The sequence below is a fragment of the Balaenoptera physalus genome, assembly GCF_965194825.1.
Source record: "Balaenoptera physalus genome assembly, chromosome: 17".
In the NCBI taxonomy this organism is placed as follows: domain Eukaryota; kingdom Metazoa; phylum Chordata; class Mammalia; order Artiodactyla; family Balaenopteridae; genus Balaenoptera; species Balaenoptera physalus.
The window spans coordinates 53193332-53216159 of NC_138895.1; the positions used below are offsets into that span (position 1 = coordinate 53193332).

The 22828-nt window shown below is 45.5% G+C and overlaps 1 long non-coding RNA gene across 2 annotated transcripts; it reads right to left on the minus strand.

Annotated features, from left to right (window-relative positions):
* Positions 1-1310: 1310 nt before the first annotated feature.
* On the minus strand, positions 1311-17485 carry LOC309647232. 2 transcript variants are annotated; one of them, XR_014255873.1, is made up of 6 exons: positions 17310-17485; positions 15556-15898; positions 9163-9203; positions 6600-6916; positions 3455-3547; positions 1311-1428 (listed from the first exon to the last, which is right to left on the minus strand). It is a non-coding gene; the product is annotated as an uncharacterized lncRNA (long non-coding RNA). The 2 variants fall into 2 exon arrangements; XR_014255874.1 differs by lacking the exons at positions 15556-15898; positions 17310-17485 and adding an exon at positions 12940-13273.
* Between the last annotated feature and the right edge of the window lie 5343 nt (positions 17486-22828).

Genomic DNA, 22828 nt, shown 5'->3' on the forward strand with positions numbered 1-22828 from the left:
TGTGTGAGCCTCCACCCTATTTGAGATCTCCTCTTCTTAGATATCCAAGGGGTCTCCTAATCACTTCACCTGATTCCTCACATTAACCCCCTACCCCCAATTTAAGCTGCTTTGAATGAGTATTTAACCCAAGAGACAAGCTAAAACTGTAACATAATGTATAATTCAGAATATTTGTCAAGCCATGACATCAATATTTTATCAAAAATGTTCATACCAATATTTTCATTAAATACACACACACACACACACACACACACACACACACACACACTCTGTGTCAGTGCAGGCATAGGCCTAATATATTAAGAACAGATGAGCAATCTAAAAGCTAGAGACACGTTTTTTTCCATAAGATGGCTTTAGTAGCACTTAATTGTCTTTAACTTCATTCAAAACAATTTTGTTAGATTGTATGTGACAGCTGTCATATCCACGTGCATTTTTAAAAAACTTATCAAAATTGGTGAAATTTTGTGTAGCCATTTTAATATTGAAGATGGAAGAAAAAAAGCAACATTTTTGGCATATTATGCTTTATGATTTCAAAAAAGGTAAAAATGCAACAGAAATGCAAAAACAATTTGTGCAGTGTATGGAGAAGGTGCTGTGACTGATCGAACGTGTCAAAAGTGGTTTGCAAAGTTTCGTGCTGGAGATTTCTCACCGGACGATGTTCCACGGTCGGGTAGACCACTTGAAGTTGATAGCAATCAAATCGAGACATTAATTGAGAGCAATCAACGTTATACCACGCAGGAGGTAGCTGACATACTCAAAATATCCAAATCAAGTGCTGAAATCATTTGCACCAGCTTGGTTATGTTAATTACTTTGATGTTTGGGTTCCACCTAAGTTAAGTGAAAAACACCTTCTTGACTGTATTTCCGCATGCAATTTTCTACTTAAACGTAATGAAAATGTTCCATTTTTAAAACAAATTGTGACGGGTGATGAAAAGTGGATAGTGTACAATAATGTGGAACAGAAGAGATCGTGGGGCAAGCGAAATGAACAACCACCTACCACACCAAAGGCCGGTCTTCATCCAAATAAGGTGATGTTGCGTATATGGTGGGATTGGAAGGGAGTCCTCTATTATGAGCTCCTTCCGGAAAACCAAACGATTAATTCCAACAAGTACTGCTCCCAATTAGACCAACTGAAAGCAGCACTCGACGAAAAGCATGCAGAATTAGTCAACGGAAAACGCATAATCTTCCATCAGGATAAGGCAAGGGCACATGTTTCTTTGATGACCAGGTAAAAACTGTTACAACTTGGCTGGGAAGTTCTGATTCATCTGCCGTATTCACCAGACATTGCAACTTCGGATTTCCATTTATTTTGGTCTTTACAAAATTCTCTTAATGGAAAAAATGTCAATTCCCTGGAAGACTGTATAAGGCACCTGGAACAGTTCTTTGCTGAAAAAGATTAAAAGCTTTGGGAAGATGGAATTATGAAGTTGCCTGAAAAACAGCAGAAAGTAGTGGAACAAAACAGTGAATACGTTGTTCAATAAAGTTCTTGGTGAAAATGAAAAACGTGTCTTTTGCTTTTTTACTTTAAAAACGAAGGCAATTTTTGGCCCACCCAATAGAATTTACTCAGTTCTCTTGACCTTATGTCTTAACAGATGATATAGAGCAGTGGTTCTCAGACTTCAGTGCCCATCAGAATCACCAAGAAGACCTTGTTAAAATGCAAATGTCTAGGCCCCATTGCCAGAGTTTCTGATTTGGTAGGTCTGAGAAAGGGCTCAATAATTTGCATTTCCAAAAAGGGTCCAGGTGCTACTGGTGCTGCTGGTCTGTGGACTACACTTTTAAGAACTACTGATGTGGAAAGTTCTCAGAGCAAGTTCATGTTTATGTTGGTCTGTATTTATGTTTCTCATCTTTAGAGAGTCATCGGCTCTGTGGTCACTCATTACTTTACAACACTATGTCATCTGTATTCCCAGAGTTAGATGGTCAGAAGCTGATATCCCAGATCAAGGAGAAGGTTATAAAGGAGCCATTTCAGTAATAAGGATTTTTCCTGGAAAAAAAATGATAACAGGGAGATTTGAGGGTTTCCAGTTACTTCTCCAGCACTTACTGTGCTATAAATAAACAGTCTTAAGTATACAGTTGGGATCTGACAGTATTTCTTTAATAAACTACACTGGGAAAAGCTAATGATGGTGAGCCACAGATGTTTCTAATATTTAGGTGGTCATTATCACCCGCAGTACATCTCTAATTCACAACAAATTTCATAGCCCAGTGATGGCCCATTTTTTAATAGATGCAAAACCAAAAACCAACAATAACACTAATTATTGCCTAGACTTGATATAGCTCTCCATTTTGTCAATTTGTGAAATTCCCACATGAATTCACTTTGCTTAGTCACACAGCTTTTCTGTGAATTGAGGCCATGCCCTGGTGCTTCTTCACTCAACTAGTGTTTATGGGAAAACAACAAAAGTTAGGACCTGTGCTCTGTGGGGAAGCCAAAGGTGTTCAGGCTATGGTGACTTCAAGGAGAAAAGGTTACTGTAGAGGAGATGAGACTTCTGCAGAAATTACTGTGGCAGCAAGAAGTGGAGCAGGGCAAGTAGCTGAGGGCTCAGAAGAGAGCGGAGTCGCTTTTTGGTTGGAACGATCAGAGAAGGTTCTATGAAGAAAGTGGTATCTCAGCAGGATTTCAAAGGTGGACTTGGGTTTTGACAAGCATATGGGAAGAAAAGCAAGGACAGGGAATTAATTCTAAGTGCACCAGAGGCAAACTAGCTCAGAGTATATCCCATTCATAGTGAGTTAAGTGGTTCACTGCTCATGTAAGATCCATGCAAAGGAATAGTGGGAGAGGAGATTAGAGGTGAGAAAAAAGGGGTTGTAAATGCTAGATCCAGGATTGAGAGTTGATTCAGTAGACAACGGCGGCACATTGACGTTTTTGAACAAAGGAATAATATGATCTGGAATCTACCTTTATCACATTCATGAATGGCCCATGACAAAGGAAGAAGAGTTAATGGAAGCAGTGAGATGACTCAAGAGGTGTACTAGTATAGGACTGACCCACGAGTGTACTAATCAAGGCAAGACCCAGGAGGCACCCGTGGGAACAAAAAAGTGGGGTATAAATGAAGGAGAGACAAAATATGGTAACCGATTTATAAAGTTTAGGTTTTGAGAAGAGTGTTGGTACCATTAACCAAAATAGAAAAGTCAGGGGGAGTGGTATGTTGTAGAGTTGGGGAAGAAAATGATACATACAAGTATAGATATGTTAGGCTTATACTTCTGTAAGTAAAGCCAGATGGAAATCTTAAAAGCAGCTGGAGAAGTGGGGACTGAACTTCAGAAGAAAGTCAGAATAGGCCAGCTTATGCTGCCTTAACAAGCAGCACTAAAAATCCTAGTGACTTGAAACAATCGTGCTTATTTATAACTCACACACCATGGCCACCGCAATTCAGCAAGGAGACTCTGTTCATCAGGGACGCAGTTTCATGGAGGCTCCATTTCAGTGTATTCTCAGTGATCATGGAGGCTGGGCAAGGGGAACATGGACAACCAGGAGCCAGTTAGAAAGTTGAGCAAATTTTAATCTAGTGTTAACTGGTGCTGCTTCTTGTGCACGATAGCAGCAGTAGAATCTCTCTTGGAAATAAACATCCCATATTATGATGTCGATGAATATAGGTTTCCTTTTCTACCCTCCCTCCCTCCTTCCTTCCCTCCTTCCCTCCTTTCTTTCCTTCTTTCCTTCCCTTCTCTTTCTTTACTTTTTTGGAAATCACTTATTGTATACAAGTTGTAATCCAGACCTCATGTAACAATGGGGAACTTTCAAATACAGCTATTACCAATACAAAAAAAAAAACAAAACTGCTGCCCAGAAGTGTCACATGCCTTTTTTTCCCCTCACATTTCATTGGCAAAAGCAAGTCATGTGATCATCCTTGAGATCAGGAGAATGTGGATAAATAATCCTACATGTGCCTAGGGCAAAAGAACTGCTATCTGTGCAACTGCTGTTCTGACTCCCATATGTATCATCTAAGACTGAGACCCTTGATGAAGACAGAGCAGTAGATACCATCTTTGATGTAAAGAGGAGAGAGAGTGGAAAGCAAAACTCTAAGGACAGAAACGTAAGGAATACATAGGAAGAACGCATATGTACAGAGGCAAAATAAAAACACATAGAAAAGCAAAGGGCTCAGTTTACTAGGGCCACATTCATGAGAAGCATCTCAGGAAGGTTCCTCACTACCAAATCTGGAGATAAGTCAAAAACAGCCGAGGCCAAGGAAAGACTGCTGAATCTGACCTTGAAGGAGACATGGCTGACCTTCAAGAGATCTGCTTTATGGAGGCGATGGGGTCAGATATGAAGCCAGACTGAGGAAGGAGTGATCGAAAGTGGAGACAGAACACTGGACTGCTGATAAAAGGAAGGGAAATAAGATGTCCACTTGAGGTAGCAGCAAAATCAAAGCTGCTTTGCTAAATGAAGTCTGGCAGGTTTTCATGTGTTCATTCAGCACATGTTTATTGAACATTTACTCTTGCCAAACACTGTTTTAGGAGCTGGGGAGTGAGCAAGATAAGCTTTCTGTTCCCATGAAGCTTATCTTCCAGTGGAAGCAGACATACAACAAACAAGTGAGCAAAGGAATCAATGAGTGAAAGAGATCATTTCCAATTATATTTAGTTCTGATAAAACTAAATAAATTATATTTAGTTCTGCCTTCCCTTCTAAAAGGGAGTCAGAGGGTGGGTGGGGAGTATGGCCTGAAGGGTATGTCCTAGACTAGTCAGGAAAGGCATCTCAGGAGGGGATGCTAAAGGATAGCATCCTTTAGCATGTTGCCTCCTAAAGGGCAAGAAACATCAGCTAAGGACAGATCTGGAAACAAGAGTGTTCCACGGCAGGCAGAATCTCTGAAGGAAAGATCAAGTTCTCATAAAAAATGGGGAGGGGCTTCCCTGGTGGCACAGTGGTTGAGAGTCTGCCTGCTAATGCAGGGGACACGGGTTCAAGCCCTGGTCTGGGAAGATCCCACATGCCGCGGAGCAACTAGGCCCGTGAGCCACAACTACTGAGCCTGCGTGTCTGGAGCCTGTGCTCCGCAACAAGAGAGGCCACTATAGTGAGAGGCCCGCGCACCGCGATGAAGAGTGGCTCCCGCTTGCCACAACTGGAGAAAGCCCTCGCTCAGAAAAAGACCCAACACAGCCATAAATAAATTAATTAATTAATTAATTTAAAAAAAAATGGGGATTAGAAGAAACATTTTAAGGGACTTCCCTGGCGGTCCAATGGTTAAGACGTCACCTTCCAACGCAGGGGGTGTGGATCCGATCCCTGGTCGGGCAGCTAAGATCCCACATGCCTCCCAGCCAAAAAACCAAAACATAAAACAGAAGCAATATTGTAACAAATTCAATAAAGACTTTAAAAATGGTCCACATCAAAAAAATCTGTTAAAAAACATTAAAAAAGAAGAAGAAACATTTTAGCTAGCTGGTTGTGTGTGCGTGTATGTGTGTGTGTTTGCATGTAAATACTTACAGCAAATGAAGGTCTAGAAGAAATTTGCCTCTCAATGCACAGGATTCTTTGGTTTAGAAGGACACGCCTTCTCCTTCAGGCAACCTACCACAGAACCTGCTTCAGTAGCTAGGGGAAAATTGCTGCAGGGTAGAGATCTGCTGAGGCAGATTTTTTTCTTGGTGTATTATATTGTGCAGAACGTTTCTTTTTAAAGCTTTTGAACCAGGCTTCTCATGAGAATGCCTTTTATATTGGTACTTGCATTCTCTCCAGTTTCAGTCTTGCAAATTTTAGTCAAACGTTTGTATAAGGTCGACCTTTCTCACATGTGACTGTGGGTATAGGGGAGGTTTTCCTGGGCCTGCTCATGGATTTTTTAAAAAGAGAAGCTTAAACAAATCTCTGCTGAACTCTATGACCAGCCCCACTGGTCTTAGGAGGGCAGTCATCAAGGCCATTATGATCTGAATTAAACCACCACTGGAAAAAAGTACATATATTTTAAATTGGGGGTATGCCAGTGTGGTGGGATGATCTGCTAAAAGATTAATTTGTGTTAAGTTTTTTCTGTTTATTCATAATATTTGTTTATTGTCCCCACTGCCCTCCCCTGCTATAACATAAGCTCCACAAGGGCAGGAATATCTGTCTGTTTTGTGCACTGATGTTTCCTCAGTTCCTAGACAGTGCCGGGCACAGGGGAGATGCTCAGTAAGTACTGGGTGAATTCGTCTTTCTTCTCTTTGTGGTGGGACCCTGGCAGGAAGGAAGGTTTTCCTTGGGCTAGTGCCAGAAGGTAGCCAAGTTCCTGAGTGAGGTGTTCTGTCCCCCTCGAAAGCCCTACTCCCGACATGCAGAGAAAAGCCTGTGCTCAGAACAGCAGGCTGGAGATCAAGGGGGACAGAGGTGTGAGGACAGGGTCTCGGGGAGACAGGGATCAGACCTTCCCCGAGTGTGGCCTGGAGAGGAAGGGCTAGAGCCACCGTAGTCAAGGACTCACAGAAGGGTCGTGAGCAGGATCTCGGAGCTGGGGAGACTCACCCCAGAACGGAGAGGTCGCCCCCAGTGATGAGTGTGGAGGCCAGGGGCATGGCTTAGAGACAGGTGGGGCAGGTGAACTTGACTGTGGCCTTGGATCCCCGCTCGGTATTTCACATGGCGGCTTCGTTTTAATATGCCAGCAATTTGGGGAAATCTTGGCCCAGGAGGTTTCAGAAGACAAATTCTGCTTTCAGTACATGCATTGATGGTGGGAAGTTGGCTTCAAGCAGAGCTCAGCAAGGGCAGCAAAGGTGCGGGTCGGAGAACCCCAGCCCCCATGTAGCCATGCCTTGCTCACAATCCCGGTTCAGTCCCACCTTTCCAGTAGAAGAGAAAGAAAACAGAAGAGGGTAAGTGAATGCCAAAAGCCATTCTGCTAAATCTAATTTAAAACAGAAAAATCACCAATTGTCATTTTGGAAATGAGACCCTTTCCCTGCAGAGCTGGGCGGGGTCAGTAGCACCCTTCAAGAGAGAGGAAAGCTCATCTTGCCCCGGGCCTTCCATGAAGCATCCTCTCGCCCGTGGGAGGCCAGGAGGGTGTCTGATTTTCCACCTTTCTGCTCCAACAGGCTGGGCACAGGGTCCTCGTTAGCAGAGAAGGGTGCAGAGGAGCTTGGTCTGCAGGAACCTGTATTCTCCTGGCCTAGGTCACAGCCACGTGTCTCCTTGTCCCAGTGTCCTGAGGTCCCAGGAAATGTGCCAGGCAAATTCAGGGGGCTCTGACTTAGGGTGTGGGCTTGGGTCCATTCTTTGTCTTCAGCTTCGTTTCCTTGTCCTCCTCAGGGCTGACCTGAAGGGTCAGCACCTCCAGGGCCAGCTGTGTCGCTCCTGTGCTTGGGCAGAAAACCCGCTGCTGTTTGGTGACTGACACTAGCACTGGCTCTGGGAGGAGAGGTCAGACTCGGGCTTCTGACGAGACGGCCAGGGGTGTTTTGCATCTTCTGCTCTGTGAGCACGGTGTGTACTCACGGCGCTAAAGCCCTGTGTCAGATGGATTCCCGCGTGCGCCTCACGCTCGGCTGGTCGCTCCTGCAGAGAGGAGCGTCAGTAGGGACGTTGGTCGCAGAGAATCTATTTCCACGGGTTTGAAAAGCTACGGGGCTCTGGAAGCATTTGATGATTGAGAGAGATCAACACCATGTTTGCACCTTTTCAATTCCCCATCCCCCCAGACAACCTGAACTAATATGTGAGAACGGAGAAAATTGGTTCCAAGGGAGACAATACTCAGGGTCAGATGACCCTGGCAGCCCCTCCCTCCTCTTTTCTATCTCTCCAGATCGTTAGGGCCAGCACAGTGTCGCCTCTAGGAAACATCCTCTGACCTTTATTAAATATGAAGATTTCTCTCTTCTCTCAGTTCCGACGCTATCTGCTATTTCAATTCCATTCAACCTATGTTTACCAATCTCCTACTTTGTTCCAGGCAAATGAAAACGACAGTGACACCATCCTACCCTCTCAGGGACTTGGAGGGGAGATAGGAATTCATTAGCGCATCATAGTGCATTAATATATATTGCCTTAGGGTGTTTATTCAACTCAGCTGCATGTATATATTTATATTACGTAGATATAGATAGATATTGATATATAATTGGTTTTCCCATAAGACTAAGCATTTTGAGCATATGGGATGTATGTTGTATGATCATTCCCAATGTTCAGGGTATAAAGCAAATGTATAATAATTCCTTTTAAAATTGAAAGGAAATGAATTTGAGGTGGTAGAGCCCTATGGTCAGAGCATCTTCTGGAAGAAAACCAGCAAGTTATTCATGTTTGTTACAACTAAGCATTCATGGTTGGTTTCACTTGCACTTTTTCCGCTTGAAAATAACCCTACCACTTATGTAGTTAGAACAGAATGGAATCCTGCTGCTGATTTCAGGAATACCTTGTGGGCTGATTATTTCCAGGCTTATCTTTTCAAGGCAGCCAAACAGGCCAGTAAGGAGCAATGAGGGATACTCATAAAGGGACAAAAATTAAGTTGGATCCTTATCCCATACCATACACAGAAATAAATTCCAGGTAGATTAAAGATCAAGATGTAAAAAGAAAACCTAGATGATTAGAATATCTCTTTGTAATCTTGAGATAAGAAAGGCCTTCCTAAACAAGACAAAACAAAAACCAAAAAATTCAGGAGGCATAAAGAAAAAGATTGACAGATTTGAGCTTATAAAATTTAAAACTTCTCTAGTAAAGAAAAAAAAAGTCTTTTTTTTTTTTTTTAAAGCCACCAAGTTGGAGAATATTATCCGCATAGATGGAGATCAGTAAGAAAGGTGAATTTTTTAAAAAAGATAATCTAAAAGAAAAAAAGGATTTTAAAATGACATAAACAGAGAATTTATAAAAGTTTACAAATGGCCAATACAGGATACCTTTATTTTTGTCTCTTAAGGTAAGCTATGCTTTTATTGCTTTTAGTCTGTTTTTGTCTCCATCATAGCAAAATTCATTTTGTAATATGATTTCACAAAATATAGCACCATTCTGTTATTAAAGTCTTTTGGAAAGAAGTAAAGAATTTTATCTTTTGGAGATATTTTACCTCTTTGCAGTCATCTAGAATCCAGGTTTCCTCTTCATGACCTAGAAAAGAGAGGAAAAGTTCACCAGGGCTTCAGCTTTGAGAAGCCACAAATGGAAGATAAAAGTCATGGACCATCATCACCATGGCAGAGCCTCCTATTCATTGCCAAAAGTGAAGCCTCTTTGACTGTCACAGGGATCCAGCGTTCTCAACAGAGATGAGCTAACTGTGTGTTCCTTGGTGGCTTGGAGTAAACAAAGAGTTTATTTCAGCACCAGTGATGGTTCAGACCTGTCTCATTCAAAGGCAAGCTGACTTCAGATCACACATAAAGATAGGATGCCATTGTATCCCCAGTCATTAAGGCCTAAACACACTCACTTTCTCATCATCTGACCCCACTTCAGGGACAGTCACTTCTATAGCCATGTGCTGCCTTGCTCACCCGGGCACACAGAGCCAAAGAAGAACTAGGAGAAATACATTTATATATCTATGAAAAGGGCTGTCAGGAGAGCTGAGAAGAGAGATTCTGAGAACTGGAGACCGACTTTGAGAGAAACAGGAACAATGGTAACTCAGATAATGAGCTATGAAGGTAAAAGTGCAAGTTTGCTGAGTGTGATTGGAAAGAGAACTAAGAAGTGGATTAAGAAGTGTTGGGAATGTTTGTTAGTCATATGCCTGAGGTTGCTAACATCAGCTTTTTCTAACTCCCTGCCAGGGCTCAAGTGCTGGCAAAGTCAGTAGCACAGGGAAGCTGCCCTGCCATCCTCCCAGCCTTCCTCTTCCCTCCCTTGTGTGGAAACCATGGCATCCAAAAGTTATTGCTGGCATGTTTGGAATTCTTAATGAAATTTTTCTTATTTACCTTAACAAGGTGTCAGATGCTAAAACAGGTATCCCACTCATGCTCCTACCTCATGAGTGTAAATATATTGGGCAAATCATTGTCTGTCTTATTTTGCTGTTGCTGCCCTAGTATGAATGAACTCATCCTTCTTTCCTTCTCCTTCCATATCTTCTTCAGCATAATAATAACTGCTCAATTGTATATATTCATAAACATGTATATATATGTCATTTAAATATGTACATGATTATATATTTTAGGGAGTGTTCTGTAATAAATATAAAGTATACACATTATGTGTGGTTTAGAGAGCATTGTGGTGGTGGCCAGGTGCAGAACTGCTGCAGGAATCCAGGAAGGTAAGTCAGCACAATACAGAAGCAAGTGAACCCTGGGGGCATTGTGTGCATCCCACTGGTCTAGAACATTAGTGCCCAGGGGGGTGGATTCAAAGGGGGGAGGCAGATCAAAGGCCACCACAAGTATTTATAGGTTTTAAAAAGAGTTACACCCACAGAGGAAAGGGAAATTAGAAACGCAAGAACCATTATGGCACTCAGAGACAAACAACAGGGACAACTGTCTGTCTTGTACTCAGACAAGTAACCCCCTCTCCCAACCCAAGTATTGTCACTTAGGTGACTCTTGGCTGTTGTTCCCCCATTTGGCATAAGCAAACACGAGTCATGCTCTCAACCCAGGCCTTAATTTTCACTGATAGAGTTGCAACAAATATGCATTTACAAAAAAAAAAAATCACAAAAGAGAAAATGAGACAATATTTCATGAATAAGAGTCAGAATAAAAAATAAAGACCAGAACTACAAAGACTTCAGATACTGGGATTATGAAATATAGAATACCACCTGATTAAAGAAACAAAGTAGGAATTAAAGACACTAGTAAGGAGCAGCAGGTATCAAAGTGATAATGTTCAGATGAAATTTGAAAAATATCCAAGTAGAACTTATAGAAGTAAAGAGTATCATAAATGAAATATAAAATACTAATCAATGGGTTAAACAGCAGTTTGGACACAGTTGAAGAGAGAATTGGTGAACTGGAAGATAGGTCTAAATAAATTACATGGAAGAAGAGGTGTCAAAAGAGATAGAAAATCTGAAAGAATGGTTAACAAACATTTAAGATAGAGTAAAAATGCCAATATATATTTAATGAGAGTTATAGAAGAAGAGGACAAAGAGAACTGGTAAGAAGCAGAATTTTAAAGCAGATGAGACTGCCCCTTACTAATGTAAAATGTTAATAATAGGGGAAATTGGGTGTGGGGTATATGTACTATCTTCTATCTTTACACTACCTTTGTGCTTCTGTAAACCTAAAATTGTTTTAAAATAAAAAGTTGATTAGCATATCTCCTCTCCCAGAGAGAGAGAGAGAGAGAAATTTTCCAAATACTATGAAAGACACATCTTCAGTCAGGAAGCCCTATGACTTCCAAGCAGCATAACTAAGAAGAAGGTAGACAAAAGAACGTACTTAGACACATCATAGCAAAACTGCAGAAATCAGAGGCAATGACATCTTTAAGACAGCCAGTGAGAAAGGAAAGATAACCACAAACAAGTGATAATTAGACTGACAGCTGACTTAGCAGCAACAATGGAAGTCAGAAAATAGTAAGACAATATCTTCAGTATGCTCAGATAAGATAGTTGTCAAGCTAGATAGATATACTTAGCAGAACTACTTCTCAAGAACAAAGGCAAAATAAAGACATTTTCAGATAACCACTGAGGAAGTTGACCTCCAAACGCTTACTAATTGAAATTCTAAAGTCTATACTATAAAGAGAGACAGAAAGAGAAAGAGAGGGGAAAAAAAAAAAAGAATCCTCAATAGGTCTGAGATACAAGAAAGAAGGGTAAGCAAAATTTTTTAAAAATTCTGAATTTGGAAAAATCTTACATTGATGTTATAAAAAATAATATCTAGATTATGAGGTCAAAAACCAATGCTCCCTTTGAAAACTGTAGGGGAATCCTTACTTGTCTACACAGCTTCTGGTAGTTTGCAGGCAATTTTCGGCGTTCCTTGGCTCGTAGATTGCTCCTTCTGGTCCTCCATGTTCACATCACCTTCCTTCTCTGTGTGTCTCTCTGTGTCCAAATTTCCCCTTTTTATAAGGACATCAGTCACATTTGATTAGCACCCACCCTAATAACCTCATTTTAACTTGATTACCCATGTAAAGACTCTACGTCCAAATAAGGTCACATTCTGGGGTTCTAGAGGATAGGATTTCAAGATATTTGGGGGAGGGAGTGGGAACGAACCAACCCGTAACACAATCCCAATTCTAACTGGTGGTTTTAAACTCCAGACTTCACCCTTGGTTCTAATTGCTACTGAATCTTTCTTTTCCACCTCCCATCCTTTCAAACCTCCAAAGCCCGTGGTGCCCATGGTTCCATGCTCCTACACTGCTTATTATGGGCTAAATTGTGTCCTCCCTAAATTCATATGCTGAATCCTAACCCTCAGTACTTCTGAATGTGATTGGAGATAGAGTCTTTAGAGAGGTGATTAAGTTAAAATGAGGCCAATAGGATGGGCTATAATCCAATATGACTGATGTCCTTATAAAAGGAGGAAACTTGGACACGCAGAGAAACACCAGAGAGGTGCGTGCACAGAGGAGAGACCTTGTGAGGACACAGTGAGAAGGTGGCCATCTGTGAGCCAAAGACAGAGGTCTCAGAAGAAACCAAACCTGTTGGCACCTGATCTTGGACTTCCTTCCTCCAGAACTGAGAAATCAATTTCTGTTGTTTAAGCCACCGAGTCTATGGTCTTTTGTTCCTCAGCCTGAGCTGACCAATCCACTGCTCAAAGCCCCTCCTGGCTGCATCTGGCAGTGCTCCTGAGCACTGTCCCCAGGCCTAACTCCCTCCTCCCCTGTGGGCTCTTCCTTGACTTACATCTCAGTGTGTGAAGTCCATGGAGCCGTCTTATCAGTTTAGGTAGGCGGCATGGCCACCCACAGGGTTTGTTACGCTCCCAACACTGTCCAGTGTGGCCTCTGATGCCACAGCACCTGTGGCTATGATGAGGCGCGATGGGAGCAGACCAAAGGATGGATTCCAGCAGCCAGTTTGAGACTATTTCTGGGCTCAGAGGATGTGAGAGAGGATCATGTGAACATCAGGCAGCTTGCTGAAGGAGAAGCGTGACTGAAAAGCTCCGTTGAGACTTGAAACTCTTGTTTATTCCTGTAGGTCCAGCAATGCAGAAAGAAGGAAGCCAGCCCTTCTAGCCTCTTCTACCTCCACATGTCATCAGACTCTGGATTTTTCCTTCCTTGGATTTCTCCTGGAAACAGCTTCCTTTACTTGGTGGATATCCAGATGTTCCCCTACCCCGTGGGGCTTTCCTTCTTCTTCTGGTTCTCTACTTGTTTCCTGGCCTCTCCTGCATAACAAGGGTTAACACAGTAAAGAGCCTTGAGTGTTGAACAACTCACTGTTCTGGGCTCCGTGGACACGGCTGTGGTCAAGGTTGATGCCAGGAGTTTATATTCTTGTGCTCTGGAGACCGTAGCTAAACAAACAAGAAAACTTTCGGGGAGCCAGGTGCTGAGAATTAAGATGGGGAGATGAGATGGCAATTGATCAGGGATGGCTTTAGATCAGGTGGCCTTTGGTGCAGCTCTTGGGGTTGGGGAGCAATTGACAATTTATGATCGACAGTACTCTTACTCAAGCTGTGAAAGCACCAGGTACACAACAGAGTTCTAGCCTCTTGGCTCTAAGTTACAAAAAAGTAAATGTTTGCTTATCTATACCAGACAGAGGGGGTAACCAGACCCGGTTAGAAAGTGAATAAAAAGTGCTCCCAGGTCCCATTTCCTTTGTCTATTTAAAGGGGATTTTTAGCCATCTGGAAGTTTTCTTTTCAGACATTTGATAAGGAAAAAGGATGTTTTGAAAGGTTGTTACCCAAGAACACATAAACCAGGAGAAACATATTTAACCTACCCTGGTACCTTCTTGAATTCCCAGACATTGAAAGGCCATTTAAAAGTGACTTGCGATCCCAAAGCCAGGCTGTCCCTTAGGCCCCAGCACTAAGTCCAGGGGAGCCCTTTCAGATGGGTACACTTTTGCCAAGGGTCTGAGGGCAAGGGAATGTAGCATCCCAGGTCTTACAGACATGCCCTGTGGAGCTCTGTGGCAGCACTACGTGGGAGGGGCGCAGGGGAGGGGGCTGGGGGCCATATGGGGAGCATAGGGGGTGCCAGGAGCAGCTGGAGCCTCAAGGCCTCCCCCCAACCTCACCCCAAAATGGCAGGAGAGAGCGCTTGGCTCTTATCGCTGATGCACTGATGTTCATTCCAGGGCCAACACACTGACCTTCAGCTCAGGAAGTGACTTCTTGGTCAATTGCTGCTTTGGAGGGACCTGCCAGGATTTGAAATGAAGCAGCAGTTCTTGTAACATCCGGTCATAAATCTAAATCTTTTTTTTTTTTTTAACTGAAGCAAAATAGTGAGATAACTTGACGTTTCGCATGCTTAAATTTAGAACAGATTATAGCAATTGAATACCCACATTATAAGCTGCTTCATTTAAGCACAACACACGTACCCAGGCTCAGCTTCGTGTGATTTGAGTCTCGAGAGTGATTCTTCTTCTGCCAAAGTTTTTAAATCTTAGGCTGACTAATAAATTTCAGCCTGAGGATGAGGCCACCTGATCTCCAGTCCTGGCCCTCACTGGGTTGAGCAAAGGTGCCTCTCTGGGCCTCAGGAAACCCCTCTCTGAGATCTCACAGTGTGGTGTGCACACACTGTGTGGTGTGTACACATGGTGTGGTGTGCAATGCCCAGCTCTTGTGCCCAAACGGTATCATCCCAGATGACCACAGATAGTCTTTGGGATGATGTGAGCAGAGACATCTATGAGAGTACATTATGAATCTATGGCTAATAATGGCTATTAATAATAGATGCCACTCACCCAGTACTTCTCACGTGCTGGGCACTGTTGCAAGCATGCTTTGTTTGTCTTAATTGTCCTAGTTCTCATTCCTCATTTTACCAATGAGGAAACTGAAGCCCAGAGAGGTTAAGTAACTTGCCCAAGCTCAAACAGCTCTAAGCAGGGAGCCAGGATACAAACCCAGGCATGTGAGTGCACCCTATGCCTTCTAGCCTTTGGGTATCAGCCCTGAGATCTCCCCACCAGCACTGACATGGAGGGATGAGAATGGGATGGAGCTAGAGAGCGATGCTGACTCAAAGATGGGGGTGATTGTCTCTGGGCCCGTCCCAGAGCTGGGGAGAGAGACACGTGGAGGCAGGAGGGATGAATAAATACAAAACGTGTGATCCAATTTAGAAAAAAAAAAAAAAAATCATTGCCCCCTGACCATGAGCAAGGTGCAGTGTTTTAAAATTTCCCTTTCAAGATAATTGCTGTAGACCTTAGAAAAATAAATCTAATAGAAGAAAAAAAGAAAGGCAAAGGGAGCCCAGTGATTTGAGTATGAATATTCAGGTTTAAAACATCTTTTCCCCTTGAAATACACCCTCTTACCTTGGTGGAAAGTCCTGTTACTTTAGCTTTGTCTCAACGCTCACTCTGAAGGCTGGCTGGGCTTGTCAGTCAGGACCATCTGTGCTGGAATGAGGTTTCTTCCAAAGACCTGATTATGATTTTTCTAGGAGCTACACCTGACCTCATACACTTAAAGAGGAACGTCTTCACTTCTGCTTGCTGTCTCCCTTCCTGCCTAAATAGGTACTTGCCTGATACTCTACAGGCAGGATAGCGGGAGGCAGGTTATTGGGTTTTCGGAGAAACTGTTTCCTTTTCGTAGGACATAGCTGCAGAACCCGGGAAGTGCAGAGATTCAGCCAGAAATGTTTGCGGGCTTTGCCTGAGGACAAAACATCCAGAACAAAGTGAAGCATTTAGTCAAAGCCAGTGGGCCTAATCTTTCCAACCCTTTCTTTGTTTTTTTTTCCTACTCAAAAGTTGTTAGAATGAATTCACCTTGCTTTTGGTGGGTTTTCTTGTGGATATTTGTTTGGACTGACTGCATTAATACACATGCTTGTCAGTAGTTTCAGCCCTTCTGTGACCTAATCTGGGTCCAATTGATAAATATCACAAGGCGGGTGCTATGGAGATGAGGAAATGGGAGAGAGTGGTCTTCACAGAAAATTATGAGAGCCCCTGACTTTAGAGGCTTCCATTCAAATGAAGCCACCATCTAATGTTTAAATAGGTCTATTTAAATAAATGCATAAAGTACAAGAGACTCATCCCTCTTGTTGGAGCCGGACGGTTAAATAAGACTGAATTAGAGATATTATTATTGATAATAATGGTAAACGACACCATTTATTGAGCATCTATTATGTGCTTGGCAGCATTATCGTGTGGGAGGTACTATCTCTATTTGGATGACAGAAAGCAGACCCTGTGAGGCGCCAAGGTCACAGAGCAAGTAGTGGCAGAGACGCAGGTCTGAGTCCAGAGTCTGTGCTCACGTGGCCCCAGATGAAGAAAATGAAACACAGATTCTCATGATATGACTTACTCATGCACGGGTGCAAAACTTGCTAACGAATAAAGCAAAATAATAATAAAAGGAGCTGGTCTGAGGACCTGGGATTGCCTGGGTTCAAAACTGAGTTATAAATACAATTCCAATCATGAAACTCTCCATATGACACTGGATACGTTACTTAAACTCTCTGAGCCTCTACTTCTTCATCTCCAAAATGGGCTAATAATGCTTAGTTCATAGCATTGTCATGAGGCTTAAATTAGATACACCATGTTATGTGCTGAACTCAGGACTTGGCATATGGTATGTAATTGATAATGTTGGTTATTGTACGGGTCTTCAGTGAGAGCAGGTGACTATTTGTCCAGGGTGCTTTTCTTGACCTTTTACCCTCATGCCTCCACCTCCACTGCTCCCTGCAGGAGTCCTGCAGTGTCAGCCATTATGCTCTTATACTGCTAACTCCCCTTGAGGTCAGAGAAGCAGGTGGCTGGGGATGGAAGGCAGTCAGGACCTTGGCCAACATGCCAGTTGAAGGTCCTGGCCAATGGCCTTGACTTTGCCAGCGCAAACCTTTTTTTATACCTGACAAGGCAAACTACCACGTGTCAGGTCAAGACAAGAACAGGGGTGTAAAGAGAGAGCCAGCCCATGAGGTAGGAACAGGGGTAGGTCAGAGACCCCCTGGAGGTCACTTTCAGCCCTATGATTTGATATTGGCATAAAACTGAAGGCAATGCATTGAACTCTGAGACATTCCCACCTCCCACCTGACCTCAGTCTGGGCAATCTTCCTGTTAGTCAAGAGAACAAGCCATAAATCTCCCTGTGGACGGGAGTGCTGGGTGCACAGTGAACTCTGCTGTCTCGTCTGTTTTCCAGAAAGGGTTGATGGATCCTTCTCCTGACATTTATTTCAGCACAGTAGAATTTCAACCAGACAGAAATAGAAGACAGACAGGTTGGTCCTGTCAAAAGCTCTTAATATAATTATGAGAGTCAGGCCTCTGCACGTACCACCCCCCAGCCCACGAATAATTAGGGTGCGAGAGGCCGGGAACTGATGGAGGTGGGGGAGGCGTGGGGAGGGACGGCGGGCTGAGGACGTGGTGATTAGTGTAATGGCTGCTCCTTCTCTGCTGGGATGCCCGGTCCTGCAGACCCCCTGGGAATTCTGCAGCTTCATAAAAGCTCCACTTAGAGCTTGGATCATCCCAGGCAGCAATTAGTGGCTCTAACAGTTTCAGCTGATGGCCTTATGGCTGTCCCGCCTCAACTCCCTTTACTGAAGGTTAGTTATGTAGAGATATGCCCTCATCACCCCCGACATCCACAGTATGTGCAGAAGGGGGCCGGGACATGTAGGCCATGGCACCAGGCTTCGGGTCTGATGGGGACCTCAGAGGCAGGCCCAGCCTGAGCATTCGGGCTACCAATGGGAAAGCAGAGGCCCTCTTCCCTTGAACATTCGCTTTCTGTTTAGTGTTTAATTTTCTCTCTGAAAGGCAACCTATGGAATGGAAAAAAAAAAACAAACCCAGTCCCTAAAGTCCATTCGAGATTTCTCTTCTCCAGGTTAATTTCCATTCTAATGCTTATGTAGCTCCCGTCGCAGAGTTAGGCATTTGTTACTCTAATTCTGCCGCTATTCTCCCCAGGGTTTGCTGTTTTGTCAGGGGCCTGTGCTGTTCCATTGCAGGGTTTGGAGCAGAATTACCGAGCTCAGTGTCAATGGAGGGGCTCAGGAGGGGCCCAATACCCAGGGAAGGAGCTCTCCATGGATTCTTTCTTCCCAGCCCCAGAGGTGGGCTGTCCTTTAGCTCTGCTGGCTGCCACCTGGCACCAGAGCATCCATTCTACACTGGGGGTGAGGTGACAGAGCCCCACGCTCCGTACACGGAACAGACTTGGGTCCCCAAAACCTGCTTCTCCATGATTCTGCACTTGGCCCCTGCTGACAGCGGTGCTGACTGTATCTTTAAGAGACACCTCAGCTTAGTCCTTAAAAGCGCTCTCTTGAGTCAAGTTGGATTGCTTTGGTTTGAATCTAAGAACTGCCACTTACCAACTATGTGACTTTGGACAAGTCCTTTAACTTCTCAGTTTCACCATCTGTAAATTGGATACCAACAGTACAGGGCATTAAATGAGTTACCATTGTTGTTATTAGCATTAAATGAGTTTATAATAGACATAAATTGCCTGTAAGAGTGCCGGGCACAGAGTCAGGGTCAGCAGGTGGTGGCTATAGTCACTATTACTGTTATTAGTCCCTCCTGGGGCTGGCCTGGCTGCAGAGGCAGGAGCTGCGTGCCCAGCAGGATGTGCCCTGCATCTCAGCAGCGCAGGGTGTGAAGGGGTGGCCATCCCTGCTGGGTCCACCGGATGCCAACTGCTTGGTACCCACACACTGGATTCTCCTGGACCAATGGGCGCTCCCATCCCTTCACAGGCTCCATCCTTATCCCTCTCACCCGCATGGCCTGGGGACTCCTGGAATGTGACCTATTTGAGGAGGACAGGCAGGCAGGGAGGAAATCAGGAATTCTGATTCTCATCCTCAGAGGGATTCAGTCCCTAGGCCAAGGCCACTCAACTAGTAAGTGGCATTGCAGGAGCTCACACGCACACTGGTGTGACTCCCAGGGGCACACTTGCCTACGAGGCCCCTTGGGGTGACGACCCTTTTGCCGGGGGCCGCTCTGTGTCATCCCAGGCTGTGGAGTGGTGAGTGGTGTGAACGGTTCCAGCAGCGAATCTCTGAAAACCGAAGTGAGGCTGTTTCATAGCCTCCCAAGGATGGAGACAGTCTCTGGTTCGAGACTCTCCAGGAGGGGGAAGCTGGCCGACTTTGAAGGCCTCAGCAAAAGAAGCGCCCAGCCTCTCCAGACACAGTGTGAGCTGACACCTTCAGGCCAAGTGTGGAGGACAGAGTCTAAAATACCTGGCCACCAGTTCCACCCTTACGGGACCCAAAGCCTCACTGATCTGTGCCCCTGCCCACTGGCAAGGGCCGCCGGGATCAAACCAGAGCCTGCTCCCTGCTGCCCAAGGGCCCTCCCTCCCGGGCATGTGTGCATAAACCCTCAGCTCCCACCAAATGGGCTTCCAGGCAGGAGGATGGGCAGCAGTCTCTGTCGGCCACCCCTCTGCAATTTCCTGACTTGATTTGCGGCACGCTGCCAGCTGCACAAGTTGGTTGCTCCGCAGTGTAGACACGCCAACTGGAAGTCCGCGGGCACGCCAGAGCTCCAGGCCGCACTGGGCCTCCAGCAAGCCGGGCGGGGTCCAGCGAACCCCAGGAGTGTGGATCCCCTGAGGGCTGTTCTCGGCCTTGGCGTGGTCAGACCTCCATGTCTGCAACCTGCCCCCCCACCCCGTCCCACCCCTTGCCCAGGACCTTCCGTGCGGGACTCCCCCTTCAAAGAGGCCAGGCCCTTCGCCTGCCTGTGATTCTCTCCCTGTTCAGGCTCTGGTTATATCACCTGGGGAACGGCTGTTTTAGGCTGTATTTCCCTAGATCAAGAGTATTCCAGCTTTGTTCCCTGCAGGCCAGGCAGCCCCAGGGTGATCTAAGGAGCTGCCAGTGTCTTTGGTGTCGGTCACTTCCCAGCCATAACCTCCTCAGGTCCTGGCTCTCCTGTGATCTTTACGTACCATGATCAGCAAAGGTCAAGGATCTGGGCCCCTAAGGCATTCCCTTGTCAGTCTAGAGCCTTCACTGCCCCTGTTAAGAGATCCATCTTCCTGAGGCCCCTACAGAAGAGGAGGGGAGAAGTGTCGAGGACAGAGCCTGGCTTTGGGCCCAGATCTGGGCTCCAGGACTGGGAGGCTGAGTAGCTCTGGGCAAGGGATAATTCTAGCACTCAGAATGCTCCCCACACAGTAAGGAGAGTGGTAGCTCCACTAACTGTCATTATGCGAGCAGCCCAGGCCACTGTGCACACTCAGTGCTCCTCAGATGCCTGTGAAACCATTTCCCGTGAAGCCCATGACACCCAGGCTGTGGTGAGCTTGGGCTCCTGCTGAAAGCAGGCTGTGCTTGTTTGAATCTGGGAGAAAGGGAAAGGAATGGCCTTGAACCTGGCCGCCTCTGGAAAAAGGTAGCAACAATATCCAGAGCTTCCCTGAGCAGAAGAGCTAGGCATGGAAGAACACGTGCAAAAGAAAGTGAAGAGGAGATGGCAAGGGCGCCACACATAACTTGCCTATTTTGCCTTTTCGCACATCCTCAGGCAACTTCCAGATTCTGGAGTTTCCTGCCCAGCCACCCTCCATAGCCCCGGCCGCTCGCTTTGCACCTCATTCATGTCCCGTGGTTTCATGGTCTTGCTCTTTGCAGGGACAGCTGATTCCCAGCGCTGATCCTTGAGACCACAAACACTTCTCTGTGTTGGGAGGATGGTCGGTAGAAACATGTGGTCTGCTCAAGGCATTCTGGAGGTTCTAAAGATTGGGAGTTCGATGGAAGAATTGGAGGAGGTAGACAGGCAGGACTTTCAGCTAACAAGCCTCCTGGGGCACTTTGGAATCCCGCCACAGGCCTCTCTGCTGGCACAGTTGATGACCAGGAAAAGAAGTGAACAGCTGCACAGAGACGTGTGTGACTGAAAGATCAGGTTGTTGGATGCATGGATTGGTCCTCTTGGATCTTGGGAGGTGTGCTGGCGGGAAGAGAGGTTGGTCCCACAGAAGAGCCTGGCCCACCACGTGTCCGTCTGGCTGTGGGGCCCATACTGCCTCCCCCGGGGGCTGCCTGCATGCAGAAAGGCAGGGAAGTCTCAAGGAACAAGATGCACGAGCTGGGCAGGCGTGCAGGAGCCAGCAGCACACCTGGGTTCCTTCCTGTCCTGGGGAAGCCTCACAAGGAACCAGCAGCCCCTACCCCAATTCTGTCCCATGAGAGTATCCCGAATACAATCACGGAAGAGGTATGTTGGTGCATCTTCAATGCTACAGACATAAATTAGGCAATTTCCCTGATACCTGAACTGCCCCACATGACATTTGATTTAATTCTTCATAACCAGCATCAGTGACTACTGATCTCCAAAGCAATGAATGAAGCTGCCCAAGGTTCTGCCGAAGAAGGTGGGTACTGCCCCGGCCAGAGGTGTTCTGAGCCATCAGGCACCACTTCCCCCCCTTAGTTCTCAAAGCCCAAGTCCCTCCCATCAGTCATTTCTGGCCTTACCTTATCGATCCTTTTAATAGCAGGCAGTAACAATCTATTAGCACTTTTCCAGAGTCTCTGCCTCCTGGCTAGATCTTTTTCCATCCTGAGAGCTGAAGTAATATTTCTTCTAAATCTAGCTCTCTTCAAGGCACTACGGGAGGCCAGTCTGAGTGAGTCAGGGATGCTACAGAGAAGGAAGAATTAAGTTAAGACATTTCCATTTTCCCACTGCTTATTTATGAACAAATAAATTTGTTGGTTACAATTGAACAACGGTATGGGGCTGGGGGGAGGGGACTACAGAGACCAGATGAAAACAAGCCATCTTTGATTTCCCTTTACAGAATTTTATCTTTTTCATTAAAAAAAAATTTTAATACAGTTTTAAATGTTACTTTCTACTTACAGTTATTACAGAATATTGGCTATATTCCCAGAGTTGTGCAATACAGCCTTGAGCCTATCCTACCCTCACTACCCCACCCCGGTTTGTCCCCCGCCCCGGTAACCACTAGCTTGTTCTCTCTGTGAGCGTAATTTGATTTTTAAAAGTGGGTTAGGAGGTGAAAGGACAGCGCAGCTTGAGCCGGGTGGGTCGCGGGCTGGACTTCCCGGCAGCCCAGCCTCCCTGCCCTGCTCTTGTGACGCAAACTTTCGGTGCTTCAGTTTTACCCACGACCAAAACGAGGTAAGGAAGAAGCCGCTTCCCTAACTCCTGACCCACCAGTTGATTCCTGACTCCTCTCCTTCCGGAGAATGAAGAACTGCCGGGAAGGCGCTGGTGGCCCGCGCGCCGGCAGGAGGCGCCCGACTGCGGGAAGGAGGAGAAATTCAGGAGAAATTGGGCCGCGGGGAAGGGGCCCCGGCAGCCCTTCTGGCTTCTCAATTGTCCTCCCGCCCCAGCCAGGAAGCAATCAGGGACTCGGCCTGGGCAGGCGTCTGGGGCCGTATAAACTCAAAGCGTTTACCCTGCTGGTGGCTGAAAGGAAAGAGGCCAAGAAGAGGCCAGGGACTAAGAAAGTCCCACTGCGGGACGAGCGCTGCAGGCTTTCGGGCTAGAGGTGCCTTTGGAACCAGAATGACTGCTTCCCAGAGGAGGGACTGCTGGCCCAGGGCTG